Here is a 9,842-nt window from a genome sequence, read left to right as displayed (position 1 = left end):
TGCTTCCTTCGACTAAATACAACTCGGCCATTCCGCCTGCCTCACTTCTTCTCCGACTCTGACAAACGAATGAATCCGAACGACGAATCCACCTGGGTTTTGCTAGGGGACAGGGAGACACGGAGAGCACTTCCCGCCCAGAGGGCCTGGGGCGAAGCCGCGGGAGAGCCGGGCGCCCGCGGGCCTCGAGCGGGCCTGGGGCAAGGGGCGTCCGGGGTTTCAGAGGAACTCAGCCCTGAGCACAGACGGCCCGGAGTGGGAAGGCTTCCCCGTACCCCTCGCTCTTCTTCCTAATAATCAAGAGATGACGGAACCAACGTGAAGGCTCCTTTCAATAGCAAATGGACTCTTATGCCCTTGCAGGCTCCCGAAGCACCATCTGTCACACAGACAGCTACACACTTCGGGGACCTAGGGACGCGGCGACGTGGGATCAGACAATGCGCCCGCAGTCTGCCGACCACCTCCCAGGAAAAGGTCGGCGGCCGGGTGGCTGCAGGAGGAGAGAAAGGAGGAAAGGCATGGACCGGGGGCGGGAGGCGGGCGCCGCGCCTTCTGCCCCGGCCGGAGCTGCAACCCCAACCCGCAGAGTTCGGTGCTCCGAGGCGGAGAGTCGGGAGCCCGCAGCGGTCCCCGAGGCCGAGGTAGTCTGGCCTCTGATTCCTCTAAGGATGTACTCGTAGAAAGGCCGCTGTGCCCGGCTCCTCCTGGGCGCCTGGAGGACCGGCCCCGATTGCGCGCCTACTGGGATAGGGTCGCTCCCAGCCTTGGGGCTTCAAGGAAATTCGGGCTTCGAGAAAGGGTCCGGCAGGCAGGGAAGGCACCTGCTGGGGCTATGCGCACCGATCGCGGGCGCCGGGAGGGCGGACCAGGCTGCCAGCCCCGGGCCCCGCGTGTGCGGCTGGGCAGGAGGGGTGCTAGCCGGGGAATAGGTCGCGTCTGCAACGTGCGGGTTTGCTCCTAGACAAAAGCTGGGGCTGTGCTATCTGCTTCCAGCGATCTGCTTCCAGCATCGCACTTGCTTAGTTAGGTGCGAATTTGGCTCTAAGGCGGCTTTCATTTCCCTACGAGGAAAACAAGTCCTCTAAGGTAAAATAAAAACAAATGCTCCAAGTGTTTTACATGTGACTCTTCGGACTTTTCACGTACACGTTTATAAGTAGAACAGCTTGCAGCTACACCTTCGCCTTGAGAGGGTATAAATAAGTAGGCGAGTAATGGAAAATTACAATAAACCACAACATAGTTGTAGATCGGATGAAAAGTTCCTGGGTTGCCCTCAAATCATGTTAAATTCTTCTCCAGGTGTCTTTTAAAAATATTCATATACAGCATGTCGTATATGCATTTTGTTTTTTTCAGGCATTCATGAAATACTCTATAAATACGATATGCATAATCTAACTTAGTTCCAAGCTGGGAAAAAAGCATTTAAAGGAGGCTTACCTTGTAAAAGCCCTTTCGATAATCTTTTCTCCAATCTTTTAGAGTTAAAATCCCAGGGAATAGCGGGGAGAAATTCCGAAATATATTAAAAGCAGCAAATATTTATTACATTCAAAAATGAAAAAGCAGCTGTCATCTCGCTGGTGTCCACAGCGAGGAACGGTATGAATGATTGTTCACTTAGTTGATAGATCAAAAAAACGCCTTTTCCTTTTAATTGTTCTCAAACATTTCGGGAAATTCGTTGTTTTTGTTTTTGTTTTTTTTTTAACGATGTGTTGAAAAGTCTCTTGCCTCTTTTCCTCTTCTGGGTCTCTATAAATAACAAAAGAGATGCAGAGATAAACACAATCACATCAAAGGACTGATTCCTCCACTTTCTAATAGCGGAAGAATCAATAAGAAAGATGGTTAAGATAAGATTCCGCTCCTGTGAGGAGGACTCTTTTCCTTCCTTAATACGGCTGAGCAGAAACTGGGGAGTGCAAAGCAGAGATGCGATCTTGCTCAGAAGTGATTTTTTTTTTTTTTTTTTGAGATAAGGCTTTGTTCAGCTGATGTCTCCCCAGTTCCCAGGAACACAATACTGTAACTCGGGGCTAAGCTTGCCTCTTCCTCTTCCCTCCTTTACTTGTATGTTGTATAAACAGACACCTATTTCCAGTTTCAAAGTCTTTCAAGGCTTGGTTACATCGCCCACCCCCCACCCCCTCCTTTCTTTACCTTGTAGCAAAATATATAGAGTCAGTGGCTTGGAGATGCTTGGAGAAAGGTTGGTGAAAAGTGAACGTCTCCCGGAGTAACAGTGACAGGGAAGCGGAGAAAGAGGCGAGAGGGTGGGAGAGCCAGAGCAAAGAGACAGAGATGCGTGTGTGGCTTCTTGGCTCTCTTGGTACCAATTGATTCAGCCTGGAGATGGTCGAAGAGATAAAGGCTTAAGAAGGGGGATGGAATTTTTTCCCCTAAATTGATATTTAATGGGAAATCCTATTGGACAGAAACCTGGGCATGAGTCACTTAATTGGACTTGACATCTGTCACAGTGTGGGAGTTTTCACAGCCCAAATATTTTAGCAGATCAGATTCCCACTGAATCTGTGCCATAAAATATAACAGTTGAAAGCAGTCCATGATAGAAATCTTAGCCTCTAATCAGAATCTCTAGCCATAACCAGGCTATTTCTCTTTTTCAGATTATTGATGCAATGTAGCTAAGTGCAAATAAGCAACATATTGACTATGGAAAAATTCTCCTGGCATATTATGAAACTAGCATCCTCCCTTACAATTTAGGATAATGTTTGTGTCCTGAACATGGAAATATGTATTATATGTGGTGCTACAATAAACAGGTTTGCAACAACTAACATTTATTAGTGATCATTTACATTTTAAAAGACACTTCAACAAGGTTTGATTAAGCATATTCATGTTTTTGAGAGATATTGTGTCACTGGACTAATTTTCCTGTATGATTTTAAAAAAAGGAAAAAGAAAACCTTTCAATAGATTAAGTCATTGGTGAAACTGAGAACAGAATCCAGGTATTGTTATTTCGGGGATCACTATGTGAGATGATTCTACTTTTCTAAATATGTTTGTTTTTCTTTTCACCCACTCATTCATTCAGCTTAAAATATGGCATGTTACATGTGTTGATTATTGCAGTTCATCGTTGCTTATTTTAACATGTGAATATTTAGCTGTGTGGCAGTGCACTGGGCCAAGATGTAAACACTCACAAATCATCAGTGTATTCCAGCACATAATACTTTTGCCTCACATGACCCCACAGCCCTGAATTTATATACTTTATGACAAAAGAGAAAGTCTACTTCAACTATTTGGTCACTTTGTAGAGATACTGTTATTCACCATCAATTACATATTATTTGGAGTCATTTCAGCTCTTTTGATTGTGTAAGTTTAAAAGAAATAGAGTATTGCAGTCTTACCTCTCATCTCTCCAATCCCTGAGGCAGCATTTGTGGAGACAGGAGTCCTCACTTTCCCTCTGTGATCAATTTTGCCTTAAAAATGGGATCTATCGTCAAGAGAGGGGGGTTGATCATCCCATTCCTGGGTGTGATCCTCTGAGTTCCTCATGGCTGTCACCATTCCTGTTTGCCTTTGCAAGCATTTTTCATCCTCTGGGAGATTCCTAGACCAGAATGGGGTGGAGTGGGGTCGAGGGGTGGGGGGGAGCACAGAGTGCCTCCACAGAAAATGGGCACCAGCCATTTCCAGCCTTATTTCTGCCCAGCCCCAGTACAGAATTAAAGTTATATACCCTAGGACATTTAAGTGAAGGCAGGAATTGGCCACATTTGGGTGGCAATGGAAACAGGTGAGTGTATAAATTCCCAAGACAGTGAAGATGAAAGGAGAAGGGAAGTTTCTCCAGTCTGGCTAGGAACAGCCAACACTAAACTTTCACACATAATCATAAGTGTAGAAACAGTTATACACCTACAGATACTGGTACTCTTCACCCCCCACCACTCACACAAGTGGGCTCTTATCAGACTCCTACACATTCAGACGGATAGATGGAAAACCTGGTGGGTCTAATCACCATGGCCCATGAGGCAACTCATGTTAGAGTGAGAAACAACTGGTATCTCTGGATACCCCAGTGTTGGGGGGCGGGAGGAGAGATGGGGCAATCAAAGCAGGCAGATTCTGTTGTAGCATGTGTGGATCCAAGCACACTTTCTTTCGTGTTCAGGCTTTCTTCTTCCACACTTACAGTCGGTGTGTGCATAAATTCACATGTGAGTAAGCCCATATAAACAGGTACACACTCAGATTCATACACAACCATGCCTAGACATACCGTCATGGTCATAAACATGAATTCACACTTGCATACACGCATTCTTTCTTCCAGGAAAGCCCCCCACCCCTCTCCTACCACCACCTTCATCTTTTCTAAGACCCCCCTGGCACAGACGGTCCCACGTTCTGTGCTCTATAAGCACTCTTTTCATATCTCCCTTAGAGACTACATATTGTGTTGCCATGATTCTTGGTTTCTATGCCTGGGGCTCTCACTAGTCTGTGATGCTTCCGGGGAGGACCAGCACCCTTGTCTGAGACAAGGTGACAGTGACTTGACTCCCTGGGTACAGAGGCACCCAGGATGTTTGTAACACAGAAACACTTCCTCCAAAAGACACCTATGGTTTCAGTTGTACCAGTTTTCTTTCCTATAATAGTGAGGATAACAATCCTGTCCAACTCACTTCACAGACTGGTTATGAAACTCACTGTGTGTAAAGCTATTTTATAAAATACTAAGCACCAGGCAAATAAAGATATTGTGAATTATTACCCCTAATACTAAATAATACTATTAAATCAGTGGGGAGATGGTAAGCAGTGATTTAAAAAAAAAAAAAAAGACTTCCTGGCTCTATCATATGCCAGCTATGTGAATTTAAGGAAGTTATGTAACCTTTCTGGACCTCAGTTTTCTATCTGTAAAATGGGAATAACAAAATTATGTCATGTTATGTATTTTTTCCAAAGATGAGTGAGATAATGTGTGTAAAGCACTTAAACTAATGCTGAGTTTATTTAGTCTTTAACTTATAAATATATATATATACACATGGTTTGCTCATTGGATTGTTGTTCAGTTGCTCATTCGTGTCCAGCTCTTTGCAATCCCATGGACTGCAGTATGCCAGGCTTCCCCTCAGAGGAGTTGGTCCTTCACCATCTCTCAGAGCTTGCTCAAACTCATGTCCATTGAGTTGGTGATGCCATCCAACCATCTCATCCTCTGTTGCCCCTTCTCCTCCTGCCCTCAATCTTTCCTGGCATCAGGGTCTTTCCAGTGAGTTGGCTCTTATCATCAGGTGGCCAAAGTATTGGAGCTGCAGCTTTAGCATCAGTCCTTCCAAATATATAATATTTAATTTACTGTCATGTTAAATAAGTGTTAATATTGTTAATATTATTACTATTATTCAATATAAATATGTATACAAATACATATTGAGAACAAGAAATATAAATGAAGTTACATGAAATATACACATATCCCGTATACTCATTCAGATTGTGTGTATCTGTGTGTGTATATATACATATGGCAACTAACCTAGAGTGATCACTTTTCATGTATCCAACATAGGTCAAGGGACTTTACGGTATTAACTCATTTATCTTCACCACAAAGCCATGAGGTAGGCCCTGTTGCATGCAAGGAAACTAGGACACAGAGAACTAGTGTATTCAAGGTCACATAGTTAATAAATTGTAAGGCCAAGATTTAGACTCAGGTAGTCCATATTCAGAAGAAGGCAATGGCACCCCACTCCAGTACTCTTGCCTGGAAAATCCCTTGGACGGAGCAGCCTGGTGGGCCGCAGTCCATGGGGTCGCTAAGAGTCGGACACGACTGAGCAACTTCACTTTCACTTTTCACTTTCCTGCATTGGAGAAGGAAATAGCAACCCACTTCAGTGTTCTTGCCTGGAGAATCCCAGGGACGGGGGAGCCTGGTGAGCTGCAGTCTCTGGGGTCGCACAGAGTCGGACACGACTGAATCGACTTAGCAGCAGCAGCAGCAGCAGTCCATATTCAGAAACTGCAACCACTATGCATTATTGCTTCTATGGTCGTGGTTTTCTACACAAAGATACTCATACAGAAGAATTATTCGCCAAATGAAATGTATATTTTGAGAGAGAAATGTATATACACACAAGGATCATATATAAATTACTATATTTTGCATCCAGAGGTAGAGAGTCACAGTAATTTTTAAAAACGTACTGTGCATCTAACATTGTGCCAGACACTGTGAAACTACAAAGGCTTTATAATTATTTGTTAATTTCACTAGACAGCTATTTCCAATCTATTTTCTTAAATTTTGCACCCCATCAGTAAAAATTTTCAGCATACATATCCAGGGTATGTATGTTCATTATTAACAAATTTTATACATGTACTATTGTAGCATATTTTGTAACTATAAGCATATGCAAAAAAGACATTTTAAGAGTGATAATTTTACTCATTAGCATATAAAAACCTCTAGCAGCATATTATTGGTAACATATAGTTTTAAGAGCAATAAGCTTTATTTTACTATAGTTATTGGTTAATCCTTTGTGATAACATGACTTGATCTGATTTGAAGTTCAACTTCTTTAGAATCTGGTTTTTATGGCTAATATGGCAGAAAAATATACAAAATTCAAAGACCCAAATAATATAAAAATTCAAAGACCCAAATTGAAGTTCATTATTGGTTGTGCTAACTAAATTACGATTCTCATTTTTCTACCTTACCTATCAAATATGCCAGAGTGGAAGTGAAAGTTGCTCAGTCGTGTCCGACTCTTTGTGACCCCATTCATGGAATTCTCCAGGCCAGAATATTAGACTGGATAGCCATTCCCTTCTCCAGGGGACCTTCTCAACCCAGGGATCAAACCCAGGTCTCCTGCATTGCAGGCAGATTCTTTACCAGCTAGCCACCAGGGAAGCCAAGAATGCTGGAGTGGGTAGCCTATTCCTTCTCCAGGGGAGCTTCCCGACCCAGGAACCGAGGTCTCCTACATTGCAGCTGGATTCTTAACCAACTGAGCTATCAGGGAAGCCCTAAATATGCCAAAGTTTTGTTGAAATTTGATTAGCAAGTTTCCTTGTAATGTGTATTATTCTTTTTTAACAAATGGGTTCAAAGCCCTGAATCTTTTTATTTGAAAATACCTTAACAGTTTGGAAATTCCTATTTCTAAGTGTTCTGTGTTCAAATACAAGAGATTTGGGGCTTCTCTGATGGCTCAGCCAGTAAAGAATCTGCCTGCAATGAAGGAGACACAGGAGACACGGGTTCAATTCCTGAGTCAGAAAAATCCCCTGGAGGAGGAAATGGCAACCCACTCTAGTATTCTTGCCTGGAGAATCCCCATAGACAGAGGAGCCTGGTGGGCTAACAGTCAATGGGGTTGCAAAGAGTTGGACATGACTGAGTGACTAAGCACACAGCACACAGCATGCTATTGACAGCTCTTTGTCATCAAAGAAAAACAAAGTTGGAACACCAACCTTAAAGTCAAATAATTCTTTGACTGTTTTGCCATGTGATAGCGAGCATATCTCATTGTGGGGCAGCAGAATATACGCTCTCTTCCAGTTTCCTATATTGCAAAGATTCAACTATATTTTAATGGACTCCTATTTCTAAAACTAATTATTTGGTTCTATCTTGTGCCCTTCTGTTCCAAATTCTATACAGAAAAGTCTTGCATAGGAATTATTTAGTGAATCAATTTTGTTTGTGATGGAATCTTTGGCCCCAGACTCTATATTTATTTGAGTTATAGCAGCCATTTTCTTAGTGGTTACACCACCACAATTTTTCCACAAGTCATTTTTTTATTAAAGATCATTTTGGTGGTGAGTGTATCTTCTCCCCTACATTTTACCTTTAATGCCCTCTTAAAAAGAGAAGCTTTTCACGTATTTCATTATTGAAATAGAATTTGTAAAGTACCATGGCTGAAACATGTTGGAAATAGCTGCTGTTCTTTCATCCAACTAAGTAACAAACTTCCAACCACATAAATTGTTTTAATAGTTGTTTCTTCACATCTTCAGCAATGTTTCTCAAGTGACCATCAAAGGAATTTGACAATATGGGAATGCATTTTAGTTTGTCGTTCTATTAGCTTCTGTGTACTCTTTCAGCCATTTCCTGCAGTATTTGGCTTTTGCTATAAAGTAAAAAACCTCAAAAGAGACTTCTAAACATGTATCATATTGAGTGAAATGTTTAAAAGTAGTAGATCTTGAGTATGGCATGATTTTAAACATCCCTGAAAAAACTCAAGAGGTTTGCATTCAGGTTTTGGATGCTTTTTTTTTTTTTCAATCAGTTCATTTAAGTATAGTTTTTATAGCATAAAATTCCCCCTTCAGAGGCGTTCAGTTCTATGAATTTGACAAATGTTACATTCATGTTACCATCACAAAGTACATAGCATTTCCATCCCCTAAAAATGCCCTGTACCCCTTAGTAGCCAATCCCTTTATCCACACCTAGCCTCGGGCAGCCAGAATCTGATTTCTGTTCTTGTAGTTTTGCCTTTTCCAGATGACATAAAAATGGAATCATAGTATGTAAACTTTTGAGCCTGGCATCTTTTTCTTAGCATAAAGCTTTTGAGATTCATCCAGTTGTTGGGTGTATCAGTTGTTCCTTCCTCTTTTGTACTATGCGGTAGTGAGTGGTGTGCATGTAATACAATTTATCCATTCATAAGACTTTGAGTTTTTCCAGTTAGATATTAAGAATATAGCTAACAATCTGGTATAACTGTGTACAGACAGGTATTTATGAGGGCATAAGTATACAGTTCTCCTGGGCAAACAACTAGAGGTGAGATTGTTGGCATGTATGGTGAGTGTTTGTTAAACTGTATTAGAAACTGCCAACTGTTTTACAAGGTAGTTGTACCATCTGCATTTTCACCAGCAACACTGTAGTTGTTCCACAACTTCCCTAGTGTTTGTTATTGTAACTTTAAAGAACATATTTTTTAAGCCATTGTAACTGGTGTCTTGTGGTATCTCACTGTAATTTTATTTTGTATTTACCCCCCTTTTAGCTTCATTGAGATATATAATGTTTATATTTAATAAATGGCATGCATTTAGAGTGTACATGAGTTTAGGCATACATGTACAACCCTGAAATCACCAGCACAATCGAGATGGTGAACATATCCATCGTAAACTTTGTAACCCATCTCCTCTCATTGTCCCTTCTCCTCCCATGGAGAAGCTTTAGTCTACTTTCATAACTAGAGATTGTTTTGCATCTTTAGAATTTTGTAAAAGTATAATCATATACTATGTTCTCTTTTTTGTTTACCTTCTTTCAATCACAGTTATTCTTTTGAGATTCATCCACGTTGTCGCATGTATCAAAGTCTGTCCCTTTTTTTCTTTCCTTTTTTTGTTAAAGTGAAAGCAGGCTTATTGAGAAAGAACCACATTCCATAGGCAGAATGTGGTCCTTCGCAGAAGGCGAGAGCAGCCAAATCTGTTCCTTGATACTACAGAGAAGTACTCATTTTACTGTTTCCAGGGAATTCCCTGGTGGTCCAGGGGGTTAGAACTCTGTGTTTCTACTGCAGGGGGCACCAGTTTGATCTCTGATTGGGAAACTAAGATCCTGCAAACCACACAGCATGAACAAAACTCATTTTATCATTTCCAGAGCTCTTTATATAATTTTGTAGATATAAGTTCCTGTCTGGTAATGTGTTTCTTTTGCCTGGAGAACACTCTTTACTTTGATTACAGAGCAGGTCAGTTGGCACCAAATTTTTTCACCTACTATTTTTCTGAAAATGTCTTTATTTTCTTTC

General features: G+C 41.5%; 1 pseudogene; it reads left to right on the top strand.

Moving 5' to 3' along the window:
• Positions 1–9,842, top strand: part of LOC104981766 — an 89,545-nt pseudogene that overhangs the window by 996 nt on the left and 78,707 nt on the right.

Source organism: Bison bison, unplaced genomic scaffold (assembly GCF_000754665.1).
Source record: "Bison bison bison isolate TAMUID 2011002044 unplaced genomic scaffold, Bison_UMD1.0 scf7180017864519, whole genome shotgun sequence".
Classification (NCBI taxonomy): domain Eukaryota; kingdom Metazoa; phylum Chordata; class Mammalia; order Artiodactyla; family Bovidae; genus Bison; species Bison bison.
This window is presented reverse-complemented; position numbering and strand designations above follow the sequence as displayed.